General features: G+C 32.2%; 1 protein-coding gene and 1 long non-coding RNA gene across 3 annotated transcripts in view; one reads left to right on the forward strand and one right to left on the reverse strand.

The window, feature by feature from the left end:
• The window catches only part of LOC145284775 (uncharacterized), a 220,387-nt gene that overhangs the window by 171,419 nt on the left and 26,734 nt on the right, over window positions 1-22,234 (forward strand). The gene's annotated exons all lie outside the window — the stretch shown is intronic.
• The window catches only part of LOC145284774 (uncharacterized), a 132,462-nt gene continuing 126,495 nt past the window's right edge, over window positions 16,268-22,234 (reverse strand). For both annotated transcript variants that reach the window (XR_013868877.1, XM_080133743.1), the window contains exon 3: window positions 16,268-18,153. The gene's annotated coding sequence lies outside the window, so the exon portion shown is untranslated. The remainder of the gene's footprint in view (window positions 18,154-22,234) is intronic.

Raw genomic sequence — 22,234 nt, forward strand, 5'->3', positions numbered from 1 at the left:
GTAGAGATATGCATCGGCAGTCAGATATCTACTAGAGTGATAGAACGATCCCAATATTTTCCCAGCAGTGCTAGCAACGGATTTGATGTACGTGTTCCATCTCAGATTAGGAGTAAAGATCAGACCCAGAAGCTTGTCAAAACATGGAGCCTCCCCAAGACAAGAGGCATTCATTTCAATTGATTCCAAACGGGGATCACAGCATTGATGATAGAAAGATAGAAGTTTTAGATGCGTTAAAATTATTCAGCCATCTCTTTCCTTATTGCACCACGTGATCAAGATCAGAGGAGAGAGAATCAGAGAGAGCTTGGTCGTCTATGGCCTTTGAATTGTTGCCATAGATGGTAGTGTCGTCAGCATAAATGCCTACGAATGATCGTAGGATATGATTTGTGAGATCATTGATGAAGATCAGGAAGAAAGTTGGGCTCAGGATGGACCCCTGAAGGACTCCAGCATTTATACTGTGAGCTTCTGATTTCTGCCCATCAACCACTACTCTTATGAACCTAGAGAGAAATGATTTGATAATTGAAAAAACATTCCCAGCTATACCGTAGCTGGAGATTTTGTGGAGTAGGCCTTTGATATGCCAAGAGCAATTGCCCTAGAAATCCATCGAGAGATTCACTAATTCTATGAATATAAATGTTAGCAAATCAGCTATAGATCTTGCAGAACGGATACCATATTGTATGTCACTGAGGAGGTTATTATTGCTGAGGTAGTTGACTACTTCTCTATTTAACACATATTCCAACAACTTACTCATGACGCACAGGAGACTGATTGGTCTGTATTGAGAGGGAGATGAGTGATCACCTGGATTTTTAATACGGGACATATTGATGAGGTTTTCTAAGGTGTTGGGAAGCAATTCTCCTTAAGACAACGCTTAAACGGCTCTTTAAGTATGAGAGCTAGTTGTGATTGAAGCTTTTTCAGCACAATAATAGGAATGCCGTCAGTGCCAGTTGCTTGTGATCCGGTTGGCGATCACAGATTAATTTCAGATGTCAATGTTACAGTTTAGTGATCCCATAAAAAATTCGCCTTTCTTTTTCTATTTTGCAGCTTTACCGTTCTTTTTCGGAAGTCTTTATTTATTTTTTATTTTAAATAAGAATTGATAATTTTCAACACAAACATCGCTGATTAAATGAAGAGTTTAGTTTCAAATTCCGTACGAATACCCAAGTTCAATCTGATGTATCTGAAGAAAATCTGAGGTTATATTGACCGAAATGTTCTACTAATAATCTCCAAAGAAAGGGTCATAATCCAAATAATCAAAATTGTCCAAATAGTTATTTTAACACTTGAAATAAACGTATCCTTTTTTCAAAACCAAATTGCACCTTGTGTTTTATTTCCTGGCGAGTGTGTAAACAATATTTTTTTTAGTAGTAATGTTTCGATTTCACCATTTCCCGCCGAATTTGAAAGAAAATTCTATTTTCCTATTTGAAACAATAAAAATGGATGAATAAATTCATGAATCTTTAGAATTTCAATAAGGTATTACAACAATTATTTTTTTTAAATGTGCTACATAATCAACCCGTATTTCCTTTTTCCAATCGACAAAATATTGTAATCGAACAAATTTATTTTCTTTTTCGGTATCTTTGATCCGTTAGAATGTTACTGAGCTTAGTGTTTATCGAAAAATGAAATTTCTATTGACCTTTACTGTGTAAAGTCATTACTATCATTTTTTTATAACCATCAGACTTCCGTTTTCTGATTTGACCGCCACCTTCCAACACATTTTTTTTTTTAGAAAAAGGAATTTATCAAAGTTTTAAAAGAAAATTCTTACATCGATAAAATATTGTTGCAGAAAATGAGTACACGAGAAAGGGAAGTAGAAAATATTTAAAATGAAAACAACAACAAGAACAAATATAGTTTAGTGCAAAATAATAAATCTAAAAAGAAATCATTTTATGAGCATATCTGTCAAAGAAAAACGTAATATTTTTCATCTTGCCATTTTTTTTTTCTTTCTGTTTCTTTCTTGGATTCTTTTCCTTCAATCGTACTTTCATTTTTTTTCCGTTTTCTTTCCCTTTTATTTATGGTTCTCTTTCTTATTAGTTTTGTACTTTTTTCGTATTTCTTTCTACTTTTCTCTTTTCTTTTTCTTTATTTTCTTTCGCACTTTCTTCTTAGTTTTGCTAAACTATTATTTTACACACACACACACATACACACATACATACATATATATATATATATATATATATATATATATATATATATATATATATATATATATATATATGTATATAACCCGGTCGTAAAATACGCATAAATTTATATTTTAATTCACGCAGATTTCATTTTTATTATTATAGAGTCAATGCTCTATTGATTATTATCTAATATGGAGTAATGATTTCAAGAGTTATAAAAAAATTTGGACTTAGTACCATTTGCTAGAATCGAAACCAGAACGCGTAGCCCTACAACCTTAGTCGTAATTTATCGTTCCAGTCGGTACTACCTGAGCTACAGACAAATGGATACGATATGTAAAATATTAAGCCACTTTGTTTGATTTTTGCGCATGTAATGCTTCATTCAACTTACCGTGTCAAGTTCAGGCATTTTGTTTTCAATCTTGTCCTCACACCAGCTATTTTTGCCGGCTAAAAATCAAATCGAAAGCATGCTACATGTCCAAATACTCTATATATAAAATTTCAACTTTGCAGACCAAATATTGAGTGAGGAATTTTTGTAGAACCTAAAAAAACACTTTGAAAAAGAGTCATTTAATCTGAAAAGGAAACACTTAATAAGTGGATAGTCCTTAATCCGCGGTAGGAATTAGCAAAATGCGGGATCGGATTTTGCATACAAAAGTATTTGATGAAACTGCAAGTAAGTCTTACTTGATAACAAAAAGTGAAGCAAAGGGAATATGGTGAAGAAAAGTCTGATTTCACGTAAATGGATAGTCTGGTGAAAGGTAAAGTATCCAAAGACGGTAAAAATCCAAAAATGTAAATCCAAGAAAGTTAATTAAATTTCTATTCGCACAAGTAAAATCCAAGGAAATCGCGTAATTGGAAGATGGTCCAAAATAATCCAAAAGGCCGAAATCCGTGAAATAATTCACAAATATGTATAAGGAATTGGGGAAAAATTCCAATAATATTAATAAAAGAAAAATTAGATGTGTGTTAAACACGGCTGCCGAGACAAAGTGTAATTAAGAAAAATCAGTGAAGAAGAGGAGAAAAAATATTAAATGGTGTTAGAATTAAATATAAAATAGAAAAGCAAATGTCAAAATGACCCAGACAAAATGACGTTAAAAGGCGCGAAAAATATAGGGCAAAAAAAGAGGTCAACTGAAATGTACAGGTTATTACTTAAGAGAATGTGAGCCAGAGTTATTAAAAGGCCTTAAATGGAAAAATAAATAAATAAAAAATAAAATATAAAATAAAAATATTAAAAAAATTTTTAAGGGGCCGGTATCTGCAAATTCCGAATAAATCAAGTAAGTATGTAAGTAAATGCATATAGTAAAATATAAGTAAATATACATACAGGATATGAATGTGTAGGTATATTGATATATTTGATATATAGGAATATTTAAATACTAAAACGGAAATTGCAGATAAAAAAACGGCCAAGTAAAGAAGAAATAAAGAACTAAAATAAAGTATGTCGAAAAGAAAACGAACCTGTTAAAGAAAAATTATATATATCTGAAAGGTTAAAGTGATAGCTATGAAATTTCAAAATTACCATAATTAAATTTGGAGATCAGTTCGTTTTTAGAATTTATTATATTGTTACTTTGAGGGGAAGTAATTATAGTTATAGCTTCGGTTGTGCAGAGGTTCCTTGGTTATTATTAGAATTATGGTTGTTAAAAGAAGAAATGTGGTTTGATATTCTTTTCTTAATTAATATTGAAGTAGCACTGATATATGAATGTGCTTTATTAAAAGCTCGAGGTCTGATATTAATATTAATTTGCTGATTTGTATTGGTTAAATAGTTTGAATTTTGTTCATTGTGTTCAACAAAGGGTGGGACAATGATAGTACGACGACTGTTTTTGAGGGGATAATGAGTGTTGTTAGTGTTAGGGTGGCTGTTAGGAGAAATGTTATTCTCATTATTATTATTATTATTATTATTATTATTATTATTATTATTATTATTGCTAGTTGTATGATTGTAGATGGAGGGGCTGCTCGAGTGGTATATTGGATTAGTAACAGATGGGAAGAAGGATGACTTGAAGACGAAATATTAGTGTCTGTTATGGGAGGATTACGTGGGAGCTCAGTAATTGTGCATGAATACATAACATCTTTATGAATGCAATCATTATTGAGTGGGCAAAGATGTTTGTTATTACAATTACAGTTAGGTTTAGGTTTAATCGGGCAGGGATTTTTTGGGCTGATTTAATTTTTTTCTATTAGATGTTACGATTCTTTGTGCTAAATTAGGCATTGTGGAATAAGAAACCTGATTGAGTTTTTATTGAAAATAGAACTATATCTGTGTGGGTATTTGAAAGACTTTTGTACAATATTGAAGAATTTCTTAGGTATATTAGTTTTGACATTTATGCTAAATGGAGTATTAAACCAAATATTTTTCTTTCTCCTGATGCGACTGGGTGGATTATATATATATATATATATATATATATATATATATATATATATATATATATATATATATATTATTTTCACAGTCAGACTATGTCGCAGCTCACAAGAGCCATAACAACCAACAAACCGGAAGTCAAAGACTCAAGTTTCGCCCTCATTTGGGCTCATCAATTAAACATCCGAGCCCGGAATTTGAAACCCGAGCCACTTGCATACGATGAAAACACTCTACCAACCAAGCAAACACGCCACACTCAAATCAAGCAAACAGCTGCGAAATCCGACAATGAAATGAACCTAACTCTTACCGAACAAGGAATATGGTCAACGCAACCAACTAAAACCTAAGCCGACATCTCACAAGTAGGAATTTTCATACTCGTAAGGACGATGCCATCACGAAACGCTAAATTAATGAGCAATCAGCAATAGAATCTTTAGAATGGTAGAGAATATATAATAATTTCAACGGCCAGACAATGTCGCAGCTCACAATAGCCATGACAGCCAACAAACCGGAAGTTTAAGACTCAGTTTCGCCCTTATTTGGGCTCATCAATTAAACATCTGAACCCGGAATTTGAAAACGAGTTTCTTGCATGCGAGCACCCTACAAACTGAATTGGTAGAGTGATATATATATATATATATATATATATATATATATATATATATATATATATATAATGCTCGCTGGAACATTTTCATCTAAAATTCTACGTAATTACAGAATATAGAAACCATGCATAAATAAAATTCAGCGTAATAGTAAAATGAAACTAATCATATAATAAGAAACCATAAAATGTATCAGTAATTAACTAACGCTATTTTTTAAAAGTAATATGCAAATTAGTTAACTGTGTCAGAGCGAAAAACTTTGACTGAAGTGGTATATGTTGAGTCGCGGGAACAGATGTTTTAAGAAAAACAAAACTCTGCGAATATTTCAACAAAATTTTTATAATGTACATAAAAACATTTACTGAACTATGTCATTATGGTGTATTTAGAAGCGGAAACGTATGTCTGACACTCCCTCTCCTTTACGCAAGGAGTGTTCTAAAACATATCCGTTTCCCGTGACTCATTATATATATATATATATATATATATATATATATATATATATATAATATAAAGCTGAACGTCTGTGTGTGTGTGTGTGTGTGTGTGTGTGTGTGTGTGTGTGTGTGTGTCTGGTCACGAATAGGCTCCTATATGGTTGACTATTATAGAAAACTGATCACATATAATGATAGAAGATGTATCGAGACACAGGAATGGGTTTAATCTGGCATAATGATGATTCATTAAAATTGTGGGGTCTGCACACGCGCCTGATCCACAAAGTATGGAAATAAAAAATTAAAAAATTAAAAAACAACGTTTACAAGTTTTTTTGATATAGATGTACATAATAATACTTTGAATAAGTATGTTTTAATTTAAATAGGGATGGTATAATAAAATTGTGGGGTCTGCGTTCGCGCTTGGCCTCCATAGAATGGAAATAGGCACAAACTTTAATAAAGATTTTTCGTATCTATCTGCGTAAGTATACTTTGATAATTATGTTTCAGTTTTAAGAAATATGGTATAATAAAATTATGGGGTGTTCGTTCGCGCCTGACCTCCATAGAATGGAAATATGTTACAAAGTTTAACAAGGTTTTATAATATAGATCCACAGAATATTGTGATAAGTATTTCAGTGTGAACAGGTATGGTATAATAAATTATGGGATTTATCTATTTTATTTTTACTTTCATCATATTTTGCTTTGGTTTTGATACCCCCAAATTCGAAGCTATCTCTTTACAACCCTTTCTTTTCATAACCTATCATACTTTCATAAACCAGAGTCCATTTTCTGTAGGCTGTTTTGGAACCCAGTCAACGACGGGTACTTTTGCTAGTATTTTGCTTTATATATATATATATATATATATATATATATATATATATATAGAGAGAGAGAGAGAGAGAGAGAGAGAGAGAGAGACGACTTGTTTATAGTTGTTATTATTACGATATAAGTATTTATTTCTAGTTTTTTTTTCTCGCAAATATTTTTTTTACTCCCGAAATATTTTTTTATACTCGTACTTCAGACATCACTTTTTATATAATAAATGTTGTCAGGAAAATGTTCGTCTCCCTCTGGTAATTCATTTTTAAACGTAGTTTTAAAAAAAATATTTATTTTAAAATATATGTAATAATAATAATAATAATAATAATAATAATAATAATAATAATAATAATAATAAACATTATTAAAATAATGCAATGGCAAATAAAATTCAACAAATGTCGTTTTGAAAGGGCAGAGAAAAGGAACGGGCATGAGCTGCTATTTTTTTTTATTATATGCATGTATTATTATGTACCATGTATAGTTTATTAAAAAAAACACTCGAAAGTATTAATGTGATTTATATTTCAATACTTTGTAAAATGTCCTACCGATTTTACTGACCTTTTTTTTTTAATTCAATATATTTTTCTTTATTTTGTAAAAATACAAATATTCTCTTTCAATAAATTGACAGAAAAGAATAATGTGCTGAAGGTTTCAGGAACGAAACAAAAATAGAAATAAACTCCCGTTCAATGTCAATAGAGTACAACTAATTTTTTAATAATAATCGAAATAAAATCCCGTGTTTATATTCCTCAAAATTATTGCAATCTGTCATTCATTAAACTTTAAATAGATCGCATACTTAAGAAATGTTTTTATTGCTTTGTATTCATTGATGTTTTTATAAACAAAGTGCGCGGTGATTTTTAATGGTAATCACTCCCGACAAGGCATGAACTCATTTGGTGTAAGGAACTAAAACGTTGCTTAAAGATGAAAAAAATACCAGCAAACTAGCCAGCAATAAGTGTTATATGGATACATTCTAACCCTCTAAACAGTAATTATTCCTCCTTTGTCAGAAACATCGCTCATGGGATGTGAAAACAAGAGGACAAAATAAAGAAAACGACGGAAAGGAAACCCAACATCCAGTTTCTATTCGCCTTCATTTATAAATAGTACATTAGAAGGGATAGACAATGATTTTCTTGTTCATATATATATATATATATATATATATATATATATATATATATATATATATATATATATATATATATATATGTGTGTGTGTGTGTATATATATATGACTACTTCATTTACTCACATAAATTAGTATACGAAAGTATAAATTTATGCGTAAACTTTAAGTATTTACTTCAACAGTGCTCAATATGTAGGTAGAACCAGGTAGTAAGTTATAAAATATATATAGATATTAAACTACACAGAATATTCCGCGTTTCATCCACGCTAGGGTATTACGACATAAGCCTGACGGATCCTAGCATGGATGAAACTCGGAATATTCTGTATAGCTTTATATATATATATATATATATATATATATATATATATATACGAGAGAGAGAAAGAGAGAGAGAGAGAGAGAGAGAGAGAGAGAGAGAGAGAGGGAGAAGATAGATTATAACTAAATTAAAATCTGTAGAAATCCAATGCTTAATATGCATTTATTTTTTCTCTTAATACATTATGAAAGAATATGAACACACATCGATTACTGAACGTTTGTGTTTGTTTTTACAAATGTGTGACGAGTTATCAAGGTTAAAACATACTAGAGGATAAGGGTTAATGAGATGAATAGATGGGCAGTTGAATGATGATGAATATTCTTATAGAATTGAAAAATCTATATATCACCAATTCAAAACATGAGCAGATAAAAAATATTAACAATTTTTTCCTCTTTGTCAGAATCAGTGTTCATGGAATGTGAGAACTATAGAGGTAGTTGAGGTTATAAGACTATCGAAAGTAAACGTGTGATCCATTGTGAAATCATGAATACAATAGTGATGCCCTTTTTGGAATTTCCGGCCTTCGAGCAATGTCGGGATGGGGTTTTCTGGAGTTGTTTAATAAATCACCGGATGATCGTGGAGATGATTGTGTGTTTTGTTTTTAATAACACACTAAATGCTTCATTGTACAATCACGAAGTTATGCGCAGCATTTTTTTTATCGCGCCTATTTGCGCATGCTATAAAATATGGACGTTATATACGAAAGCAAGAAACTAAAACTGAAATAGAAATTGTTCGTTTTTTTCTAGTTCAAAATAAGATCAACTAAATCGTTTTTGTGTGGAGATCAAGGTTTTTGTTTTTATTTTATCTTTTTATCGCATTTCTGATTCATGATAATTCAGATAACGACCTAAAATTTGTCGTTGTCTGACGGGCCAATTCGATGATTGATTTGTATAATCGAAAAAAAAAAGAAAAGAAAAATTTTTGAAGAATTATTTTAGGTACAACCACTCAACCACCAACTTATCCTTACACACACGCGCATATATATATATATATATATATATATATATATATATATATATATATATATATATATATATATACATACATACATGTATTTTTTTCGATTCCAACTGATGTATCCAAGTCATATGGATATATTTTTTTTATATTTGAAATCGCAACTCTATAATATATAAAAATCGATAAAACATTGACTCTATAATAATATATACGGAATCTGCAAGAATTAAAATATATTTACTTTACGACCGGATTACGCCGGACGTCCCCGCTCGCTTAGATGAATACTTTTGCAGTTTTAACAAAAGAGCTACAATAATATCAGAGCGTCTCCATTTACACTGAACATCTACAGAATGCCAAAATCAATATATTTTATCTTCACAGGTCCCCCTTATATTATATGATTTCCTAAATTTGAATGTAAAATGAATTGCTTGCGTCTCAAGTATAGATTTTTGTTTTGTAATACTGACTACTGTATCATAATCGTCATGGATGTTACATTCGTTTCGTTAGCCGGTTGCGGTCGGAATGGTGAAAGCCGATGACATGGTGACTACAACGGGCACGTAGAAGTCTCAACCTGTGTCATATTGCCTTTTATTATTCTTTTCTAAGTTTTTTTTTTTTTTTTGAACACACAAACATTCGCTTTTTATTACAGAGATAGTCTTAGAGCTCTCCTCTTCACTGACATTTTTCCCATTCGTAGTTCTCTAAGAGTTGATCGAAAACCATCATTTACACCAAACTTTTGCATGGTGTTCCTTAGCAGACTGGTTGACCTTACTAAGACTTAAGGGTCTAACGTTCTACTTTACCCATACGTGTGGAATGAGTGTAAAAGTGTTTGTAGATTGATTTATTCTTTCCCGAAGGAAGTGGTTGAACGATTTTCCAGAAAAGGGCGAAGGAAAGATTAAGCATAGACAGACATGATTTTGTAAGGCGGATAAAATCAGTGAAAACGTCTCTAGCATCACGAGAATACTACCGGCACTAACGGCTTTTATCTCTATCTAATCTTTGACACGCCCCCCGTCTTTTCATTCTCAGACAGTGAGACAACTTTTCGTAAACTGTGGACAATTTTAATGAAATGTCCAACATTTATTCAACAAAGTCAACGACGTTTCGCTCGTTTAGTGCAGGCTTTTTTAAGAGTAAAAATGTTCGTTAACGAGAAGGTTAGTTAATTAGCGGTTTATATATTAAGAGGTGAGGGGGGTCAGCATATTTATTTCCATGTAAATAAAAAAATTATCTATACATAGATACATATACACATTATATATATATGACTATTAATCATTAAAAAAAACCGACCTTTTTAGATTTTAACCGTTGTCTAATTTTTTTTTTTAATTATTATTTTGGATAGATATGGAGAGATGTGAAATAAACCTTTTCTTTGCTTTATTAAATTGGAAGAATGGGAGATTAGAGCGGATTCAATTTATACAAATCAGTACATCGTTTAAAGGGGATCAAACCGTTGTTAGTGAAAAGATGGAACCTTGGTTTTGAATGCGTTAATATTAACCCGACACCTTTTGCCCCATTGCACTACGTGCTTAACGACGGGGAAGAGAAACCCACGGTGATCTTGATCGTCACTGGCCTTTTAAATGTTTTCATAGATGATAGTGTCGTCTGCGTACATGTCAACGAATGAACTGAGAATGTGTTTTAGCAGATCATTGATGAAGATAAGGTAGTTTTTTGTTTTTTTTTATTATTCAATTTTCACCCCAAACAAGGCACAGTGCCACTTTGAAGCAGGGGGCTACTATTAGGGACTTAATTAGCGGTGTCATTATGAAGGGAGATGAGTAGAAAGATGTTTGTTAACATTACACTTGAACTTCTGCAGTTGATAATGATAGTTGATGATAAAGATAAGGTAGTTGATAATTTGAGTTTCGAACTTTTGCCCACCGACGATTTGTATAAACCTATCGGAGAGAAAAGATTCGATGGTTGAGAAGACGTTTTCTGATATTCCGTAGCTGGAAATATTGTGAAATAAACTTTTACGCCAACACCCCATCAAAGGCCTTTGATATGTGAAGAGTTATTTGTCTAGAGAGGAAATCCCCGTGGATAGATTCACTGATTCTATGTGAAATTACAGACAAAAACAATATTGCTTTTCACTGGTTAACAATTTCTCTATTTTACACGGATTTACGAGCAACTTAATCAAGACACGCAGAAGGATATTAGTTTTTACTGTGATGCTGAGGACCGATCTGCACTATTTTTAAATAGTTGGGACAAACTGATGAGGTTATTCAAAGTATTGGAAGACATTTTTTCTTTAAGCAACGCTTGGACAGCTTTGCAAGAATTTGAGTACTATGGAATATTGTCTTTTTTCTTAGAATATAATTCTTTATTCCGAACTTTGGAAAATAACATTCAAATTTTCCGTCTGGTAATTAATATTTGATGTTCAAACATCAAATATTAATCCATCTCTCTCTCTCTCTCTCTCTCTCTCTCTCTCTCTCTCTCTCTCTCTCTCTCTCTCTCTCTATCTATCTATCTCTCTCTCTCTCTTTCTAACACACACACATTTCTCTCTCTCTCTCTCTCTCTCTCTCTCTCTCTCTCTCTCTCTCTCTCTCTCTCTCTCTCTCTCTCTCTCTCTCTCTCTCGTTATATATGCATCTCTTTTTCGGATTTGTTAAGTGTGCGTCTTTCTTTCTCTCTTTCTTTTTCTTATATATATATATGTATATTGTCTCTCGGTCTACTTGTCTCTCTCTCTCTCTCTCTCTCTCTCTCTCTCTCTCTTTCTCCCTCTCGTTATGTATGTCCCTCTCTCTTTCTCTGTCTCCTTTTGTCTATGTCTGTCTGTATGTCTCTGTCTGTCTGTCTGTCTCTCTCTCCCTCTCTCTCTCTCTCTCTCTCTCTCTCTCTCTCTCTCTCTCTCTCTTTCTCTCTCTCATTTCTGTATGCGTAATATTACCTCGGCTCGACGAGGTATCTTTACCGGATCTTTGTTTACACAACTGACAGCCGGTGAGCAAGTACTTTTACAGTTTTTTTGGTGTCATCTAACAGCGGGCTCTTGCCTTCTGATCAGTGCCTTTTGCTTCGCGGAAGGGGGGGACTCTATGACTAGGGTAGTTTCAGTCCGTCTGTAGTTGGATTTACCCCCTCTCCTTCCACCCCGGATATAGTTGTAAACATGACTCGATATAAGAAACAACAAAAATATTTGCTTTTAAATATATAATAAACTAACCGTCTTTACTCGGCATTGCCTAAATTGTGACATAGAATACTTATTTGATGGTTTGGTTTAGTACCCCCTCCTTTCCTTGGTCCACATATCGACACACCCATTCTTTCAAAATGAACAAAAGAACCAACCTATTTCATTCTAAATAATATAGGTGGCTGTAATTTTTTTTCAACACATTACAGGTTAATTCCCATTTCCATCTTAAAAACAATTTAAAATTTAAAAACACATGACTTGCCTTTCTGTGGAATCTGATTATAAATGGAATTTATTTGCCTCTACTTTTGGAGGTGATACACAAGATCAGGTATGGGTTTGATCAAAATGTTTATGTAGAACGCATTGGATTCGAACATGGTACACACAAATATTCAGTTCGTTTCGTTAAACACTAAACTCCTGTTACTCTTATAAATTGAGTTCCTTCATGTTCCTTAAAAATTATCGAAGTTTATCTGTTTACGTTTGGAAATAAATTATTTAGGTTTATTATTCAATAATTTCAAGAAATAACTTTTAATTTGTGAAATTTAATTAACTATTTTGTTACGTTCCTATCAATTTGGAAAAAATGAAAGGATCTGTCAAAACTGAAAAAAGTATGTCAATTAGCCAATCAAAACGTGTCTAATAGAAAACACTAGCACGATATGTGCTTACAAAAACGTGTCTTATTAAATAAAGTCCAGTTTTTAATGAATGATAGTAATAGGAGTTTTGAGTACGAGGGGCGAGACCGCCCTTTCCCTTTATGAAATAGCACTTATCAAAATAAAAATAGCACTAGAATTAAATATGTAATCGATGAAAGCGATTAAAAAAACTACTTTTTTTACAAAACATGTGCCAATATTTACTGTAAAAACATATTAATGTAATTTCTTATATCAAGAAAAAATTGACCAAAGTTCTAATATCGCAAATGCAATAATGTAGCATATATATTTTAATTACTGATACAACCATTATTCCACTAAAAGGAATTCTCAATTTAACGGAATATGCATGTACTACACGGGAGACCGATGGCATGGCTCACTTTCAATCTTCAACAATAATAGTGGTTTCAAACATCTGTTTAACACGCCACAGTGTCTGACGTATTAAAGCTAAGTTCATTTTATTATTCATTAGCATGGGTGCCCGGCGTTGTCCAGGAGTTTGAAGATGTGTGTTGATCAAAAAGAAAAGTGGTGACGATGACTTGCTAAAAATGTCGGCAAAAAATCGACCCCCTTCTTGTACAAAACTGCCGAGTTTAGGGTGAAGGAATTAATACTTTTGGCCAATTTTTAGATATTTGTTGTCCGAGAAGCCGAGCTTCAAAATTATACTGATCTTTTCAGGATCCATCGCCTTTGTCGAAAGTTTTTGCGAGACATACATACATACATACATACATACATACATACATACATACATACATACATTTAAACAGACAGGTGATACTTATATTATAGACTAGCCTGAGTGTCCGGCGTTGCCCGGGTGTTTGGAGGTGTGTGTTAAGCAAAAAAAAAAAAATGGTAATAGGCAGGCAGGCTTGAACTCGTACCGCGAAAGAAGAAAAGAACGTGAAAAAAAACGTGACATGTTTCCTGGTGCGTCCATCGCTAAACCGGAAGTGACGTAGGTTTAAATTAAGGCTAGACAATCGAAAATATTGGCGAAAAAAGCGACCCCTCCCTGTAGAAAATGGCCTAGTTAAGGGTGAAGGAATTATTGTTTTTAGCCAATTATTCGATATTTGTCGGGCTTCAAAATGATACCGATCTCGTGAAAATCCTTCCCCTCTGTCGAAAGTTTTAGACAGGTGAGATTTATATTATATAACACACACACGCGCGTGCACACACACACACACACACACGCGCGCACACACACAAACACACGCAAACACACCAGGCTCCTTCAGTCTTTGACAAACTATGGATACCCACGAAGGGTGCCTGCACGTGAAATTATTGTGGCAGGAGGTGCGCAGTCTCCAACCACATCTCTCCTGAATCGGCATTGTTAAATACCAGTGGCAAGTGAAGTGTATGTACAGGACGACTGGAAACAATGCCGAGATAAGCGGAGAGCAAATACAGCGCCTAGAATTCCCAAATGGTCACCCATCTGGTTCTAACCGGGTTCAACGTTGCTTAACTTTGGTGATAGAACCGGTGTGTCAATGCGATTATGCCGTGTGTATATATATATATATATATATATATATATATATATATATATATATATATATATATATATATATATATATATATAAAGCGTTTTATGTGTGTGTAAATTCGTTTTATATGGACTCTGAAACAGCTTGGCTGATTCTTTGGAAATTACAAACAAATGTACTTTATGTGTCTGGAAGTTTTTATAGGTAGGTTTTGTATCGAAATTCCGCTGATAAATATCGATAATCAAAAAAAAAATCCTATTAAAGAAGGAACTGTCCGATTTTGACCAAAGTTGCCCTTATACAGCCTGTAATCACAAGTGTATTTGACAAATTTTATCACCGCACAAATAGAAGGACACAGCGTATAAAATCAACAGTAGGGTCTCTGATAAGACAGAAGCGCGTTCGAAATTAATAGTTTGTTTAGAACACAATTTAACCATGATATTTGGCTTTGCATTTTAAACTTTAATTCCAGTCTTTATATAAACATAATTTTGTAAAATCCACAGTAGGTACTCTACAGTGCAATGTAAATTGCAATGTACTGTGGACTAAATAACTACGGGAAGGGATGTGACTAAAGCAGGCAAGTAATCGAGTGATTGAAAAATGGTCGATTACACTGATTTGGATGACAATAAAATTATTGAATTTGTGAACATTTATTGATCCTCAATTAATTCTGAGCCACGTCTGGTCTCCCTGCTTACTTTGCTAATTCGCTATCATTTCACAAATTTTGAAAACTTGAAATACTTGAAAGATTAATTAAAAATAAACGTTTCCTTATCTTTGTAAATACGAATCAAAATTGTTCGCATTTATTCATATACGTAGATTAACGTTTTGATCATTTCGATACGAATGTATTTGTTTTAGACGTAACCGGAAAGAAAAGAAATAAAACATATATATTTTACTGTGAATTAAGGCATAGATCACAACTCGTTAAAAATCAAGTCGTTTCCGCTTAAGAAAGAAATGCTTGAACTGAAATGCTAAACATTTGTCTAGAAAATAAAATTCTATTTCGGAACAGAACTATTGTTGTACTTAAATGAAAACAATCATTCAATTAAATACAAGAACAGTAATAAATAATGCTAAATTAATAAAGTGTTAAATTACTTAAATTGGCAACTGATATTGCATAAGTTAGACGTATTTTTTTGTTATTTTAGATGTAAATATCATTGCATCAGATAGATCGATATTTGATTTTGACTAACGATTTTTTTTTTTTCATTTTACCGCTGCAGCATTTTTTTTGTACGCATGTTATATATTTCGTTTCAGATTATTTAAAAAAATATAATCCGATTCATAAGGCTGGGAAATGATGACTTTTCTCGCTGATGACAAATAATAATAATATTAATAATAATAATGATAATATTAATAATAATAATAATAATAATAATAATAATAATAATATTAATAATAATAGAAAAATCGGCTTACGTACGTTGTTAATTATAAAAGCATTATTGTTCTACTTTATCTATCAGATGAACAATTACATTTTTTTAGAATATATATTGGCCTATTCATTTTTTTTTTTTAAGTTTAACGTTTTATATCGTAATAATACGCGAATCTTTTGCATAAACTAATTGTTGCTTATAATCGGCAGTTGATAGATTTTTTATCATTCAACACATCGATATTTGAAAACTACACAAATATTTATAGAATGAAGTAATCGCTGCTTTCTATGTCAAGAAAATTAGCGATATTTTACGAATGCACATCGGAAATATCAATATGACAAAAATTAAACTCATTTCAAACGCATCTACTGTTAATTTTTGTTGTTGAACATCATTCGAATTAAATCAGTTGGCATTCGTTTCCCCGATATTTTTCTTGTTAGAATTCTCTCTGTAAAGACATGCGATATTTACGGAAGAAGCCACGTAAAGATTGCCAACATCCCTAAGTGAAAATGTTTCTGTAATGAACTGGATTCGAATTGGAAAACCCAGGTGTTAAATCCGTGTCGTTAACCATTAAGCTGCTTCTAAATAAGAATATATTTACGTCATCCAAACAAAACCTTTGTTGTCATAATTACTAACCTAACAGAGGACTGTTTCGAGAGTGACCCATTTTGTATGTCATCGTATTTTCCGTTGAACGCCTCGTCCCATTCGTTTTTCCTCCCGCAATACATACAGTGTGCAAATAAGCATGCAAGATTATCAGAGTGTTCGTATCCATAGATGATTTCCTTTTAATTTTAATCTTTTGAAGAATTCTCTTCCGCGTTACGGCTGAGATGAAATTAAGAGTGAAACGGTCATTCGATTTATGTCCCAAGCATTTATGTCAATCTCTTTGAATTCGCTATTGACACAAAATGGCCGGGTGACTTGTCATGTATGGTATTTTGAAACTATATTTTTAATCAACTATTTGTTTGCATTTTTTATCAGAATGAGATTTTATTTTTAAGATTACATAAATAATATAACAATACAGACACAAACTCACATTTATAAACTAATTTGTTCAACACTATTTAAGCAAGATTTTCTGAATTGCAAATCCTTTATTAAGATCCCTAAAGCTTAATTTCTGATTTCTTTTTGGATAAGGATTAATTATTCATGTTATTTGGATTCTTCGGACTAGGGTTCTCATCTTAAAAATTCCGTTAAGATTCCCGGGTTCGACAGAAACATTCCCGAGTTCGACAAGATACACCTGAAGAAGGTCGGAGGTTACATAGATTTAAACGTTATAAAATGACACTCAAGATGAGAACAGTATTCCGAAGAATCCAAATAATACGAATAAGGTAAAACTTAAGTTTTCAATTTTTAAACATTTCTTGGATGAAAATCATGTAATGGATTTTCGGTTTTTATTTTCATATGATCATGTTAATCTTTCTTACTCTTCAAGATCACTTCTTTCCTTCATCTATTTATATCTGTTTATGTAAATATTTTTCTCTTAAATTTCAATTATTTTCAGTTTTTTCCCCTTTCTTTCTTATTTTCCTTTTCTATTTCTATTCTCTTATTTATTCTCTTTCCGCTCTTATGTCTTTTTCAGGATTTCACTTTTTCTGTTTTTCTTTTTCTTTTCATTCACTGTTTCTGTTTTTATTATACTTTTAGTTTTATTTCCTTCTTTGTTCCTGTTTTTATTCTCTTTTTCCTGTTTTCCTTCTTCTTGTATTTTTTGTTCTATTCTTTACCTATATTTCTTCTCTTCCTCTTTTTTTCCTTTTTCTCTTCTTTCTAGTTTTTCTATTTCTTATGTGCTTTACCTTTTCCGTTTCGTTTTCTGCTTTTTTTGTACTTCTTTTTTTACTTCCGCCTTTTCTGGGTTTTTTTTTCTTCATTTTCCCCCCTTTTCTATTTCTTTTTCTCCCTTTTTCCTCATTAACTTACTTTGCTTCTCTACTCCGTTCCTCTCCTGTTGATAACATAACCAATTTAGTAGCAAGCAAGAATTTCTGAAAACATTCAGAACATTTTCGAAATTCTATAGAATTTCTGTCCGAAATTCTCTCAGAATATTTTTCTCTTTCAATGTAAACATCATCAGCAGAATTTTTCTGTTGTTGCCAATCATAACAAAGAAACATAAGATTGTATTTAAGATCGAACTTGGGATTTTCACTGGTTAATCGACAATATCCATTGTTCATCATGAGATAATTCTGAAAAAAAAAAAGAATTCTGAATAAAATCATCGAACTATGGATTAAATTTGTGTAGAGACGACAACCACAAAGCAAAGAGTAATTATAAAAAACAAACTTCAACAAAAATTTTTAGAAAATTCTAAAGTGTTCTTGTTATTTTTTGTGTTCATTTTGATTCTTTGTTTGTGTGTGTACAAACCCTTTCGGTGTTGGGCCTATACAAAACATAAACCTCCCCTAAAATTATTGATTTCGAATTATTTGGAAGAAAAAAAAGTCATTAGATTATTACCGACTAGCAGTACTATTCGGCGTTGTGTTGGGTGCTAAAAAGAAAATAGAGCAACCATAACAAAACAATAAATAGTTTGCACAACATTTTTTTAACTTTTTCTTTCTCTGTCCCCCCTCCATCCCACATCATACATTTTGCACCTAACTTTCTCACGCCGACTGCTTCTTAGAATGAGCTTAGAAAATATTTCCTTTCTATGTACATGTGGCACAAATAGAAAATAAATACCCCACAATATTATTTCAAACTTTTAAAAAAGAAATAAATGCAAAGATACAACAATTATAAATAATCTCTCTCTCTCTCTCTCTCTCACACACACACACACACACACATATATATATATATATATATATATATATATATATATATATATATTATTCTGTCCGCTGTGACATGTGAATTTTACCTAAATAAAATATTCTGTGAAAATTATTTTAGAACAGTTGAGCAAAAGTAGATTTTTCTTCTCGCATTCAAATTTCTGTAAAGTTAAAGGTAATAGAAAGTTAGTAAAAAGAAAGCGTGTGGATGTAACATGATTTTCAGGCTATTTCTGTTCAAAAAACGAATCAATAAATTAAGAGGACATATTATATTATCATATTCAAGAAAATCTTGTTCAGCAACAACTGCTGGTTAATTCCAGAATGTAAAATCGAAATTCGTTGTTTCCTTTTCGGTGTTTGACATCAGCATGTTTACTCATTATCAACTTGTGACGATTTAATCGTTTTCAGATTTTTATTTTACTAATGAATCACAATTTATTAAGGACAAAAAGACACTCGGTGATAAGAGTTAATTAGAACGGACTGACAGTTGTATGCTTAAGAATATTATGAGAGGATTTAAAAAAGTGAATAAAATTTATTACTTCTGAAGATAGTTTATTAAAGTATTTGTTGACATTGCATTTAAAGATTATGATGTGATCTACTAGGAAGTGGTCTCGTAGTAAGAGTTCCACGGGTGGGAGTTTCCTGCAAAGTTAGTTTCATCTAAATTAACTCCCTTGAAAATTAAGGAACAAATATTTGGAGAATGGTTTTAGTAATGTATCCTTAGTTTTTATTAAATCATTTTAATTAATCATTGTTAATATCGACAAAACTATTCTGTACATGTATATGATAAATGGGCGATAAAATTATAATTATAAAATAGGAAGGGGCTAATTTTGATGTTTAATTTTTTTGTTTGTTTTATACTATTATTATTTATTGTTACATTTAACTTGCTGTGTAATTTTTTGTCCTGATTCAAACAATTTAAACCTAACTTAATGGATGACACTATGGGTCATATTTATCTAATATTTAATTAAAAGTAATAAAAAAATATATAGATCGAGAAAATGATGAGAGTAAAACCTATTTTCTTTAATTAACCGTTTAATTTACACGTGTCCCTCTTGGTATCTATTATTACTTTGCGAGTTAGTGGCGTAAGCTGGTGCCTTTTCTTTTTTAGTTTTAGTAAAAGCGGGCTTGTTACTTTCGTTCTGCCGCGTGTGCGTGTGTGTGTGTGTGTGTGTGTGTGTGTGTTGCCGTCGTCACCATGTTATAATTCCCGCCTTCCTTTTCCACTTCCGGTGTAAAATCAGCAAGTGAGCCCTTCTCTCTCTCTCTCTCTCTCTCTCTCTCTCTCTCTCTCTCTCTCTCTCTCTCTCTCTCTCTCTCTCTCTCTCTCTCAAGGTTTCTGTTCGTCCCTTACATTCTTCCCTTTTGGGGTGTGGGCCTTTTTTCCTTTTGCCCGTGTTCGAGCACTCCCAATCCACCCGGTTACCACCCTCATTTCTTTCTTTCTTTAATGATTTTTGTTGCTTTATTGGTTTCTTGCTTTTTTTCCAAGTGTCAATGAAGTGCATTTGTACACGCAAAACGTCAGAAAGCTAAATTAATGAACCTAATACCGGGTATTATTATTATTATTAGTATTATTATTATTATTATTATTATTATTATTATTATTGTTGTTGTTGTTGTAGTAGTAGTAGTAGTAGTAGTAGTAGTAGTATTAGTAGTAGTAAATTATCATCATAAGTGACGGCTTTCCATAAGTCGGTTAATGTTATTTTTGTATCCTCCAGATAGTTTGTCCATCCCTAGACTAAGAACACTTTTCTCAGAACATTAGCTTTTGTTGTTATTTTTATATATTTATTTTTGTCCTAACAAGTCACCATTTAGCTAACCCAAAAGCCACGCAAGGATCAGGATTAATAAAATGGATAGATTATCAGATCAGTGATGAATACTATTGTGAGAGGATTGAAAATTACGAATTGGATGAACACAGTTTGATTATTTAATATTACAGTTTATAACAAATATTTGTTGACATTAGATTTGAAGACGGTCATCTTATGGTTTGCTGTGAAACAGTCCGTGTTTATATATTCCACATGTGGGATATTCTTGCAAATAAACTCAGTTCATTTAAACATGCAGAGGAAGGAAAGAGACGTTTATTTCTGCTGTGATAGACAGATGTGTTCTTGTTATAAATGCAGATTTTTGTAACGATTTAACTTCTTGTGGTATTACAGTTTTCATGAAAAAAATAAGTGTCTTCTCGCAGATTTATTTTTTTTTAATGCTATCGTTAGAAAAGGGATGCGTTTTATGTGTGAATAGAATGGCAAGACAATTGAGGTTGTCGAAAGGTTTAGTTAGCTTGGTGATACCATTGGAGCACAAGGTGGAGCAAGTGGTAGTGTGATTGCAAGCGTTAGGAAACTTGTGCCATTACTAACCATCAGAGAGTTACCATTGTCGATAAAGAGGAAAATCTATCAGCAATGTGTATGCAGTTTGATGCATGGAAATGAAATCTAGCCATTGAGAGCTGAGGACATGTCCTACAATAGACAGAAATGATATGAAGATTATACGATGGATATGTAGTGTGAGTCTTGAAGCCAGGCTTATATCTGGGACTTGAGAAGAAGATTAAATCTTTAGAGTATTAACTTAGTTGTTACATGTCAGCACTCAGGACCCAACACGTTGTATGCAAACAGTGGCAAGGAAACAAAGACAAGGAAATAATTCGACTCATCTATTTTTTTCAGTTGAAACAACAGACATTTATTTATAGGTACTTCCAGAATAATGCCTCTTTTGTTCAAAATCTTCTCGTGCTACAATGTGCTTAACAAGACATTGCCGTGGTACTCTGTCATTGTTCGGTCATGTTTAGGACACGCCTTTCTCTGTCGCTCTGAGGCCATGTGTGTAACACGACTATTTCTGTCTTTTTCAGGACACGTTTTTCTTGTTTGTATAATCCTTTTTTTCTTTCTTCTTCGCTGTGACATCACCTGACACACTACTCGGTCATTTGCATATGCTGGCTGTTGTACAGCTGTTGTTGCTGCTGCTATACGTGCGTCTGCGCTCTATTACAGATTGTATTTGCCACATTGAAAGAATGAAAGGTCTTAGGTTAGTTGACGGAAGAGATTCAATCCACAAGAGAATGCCAAAGAAAACATGGGATGAAGTGATAAGAATGAATTTGAGAATGATAATTAAAGACCTGGCCAGAGATAGTTTAGTTTCAAAGTCAATTTCTAAAAAGCAGTCAAAGCATGCCACCATGTAAAACGGTCGTTAAATCAAATGTGATACTGCTACTGCTAATAATAATAATAATAATAATTATTATTATTATTATTATTATTATTATTATTATTATTATTATTATTATTATTATTATTACTACTACTACTCACTTGGAGTTTTCTTACAGGCCATCATCAAAAAATTTTCTTTGAGAACAACATGTGGTGTTCCC

Source organism: Euprymna scolopes, chromosome 9, assembly GCF_053919585.1.
Source record: "Euprymna scolopes isolate OS-2025 chromosome 9, ASM5391958v1, whole genome shotgun sequence".
In the NCBI taxonomy this organism is placed as follows: Eukaryota; Metazoa; Mollusca; class Cephalopoda; order Sepiida; family Sepiolidae; genus Euprymna; species Euprymna scolopes.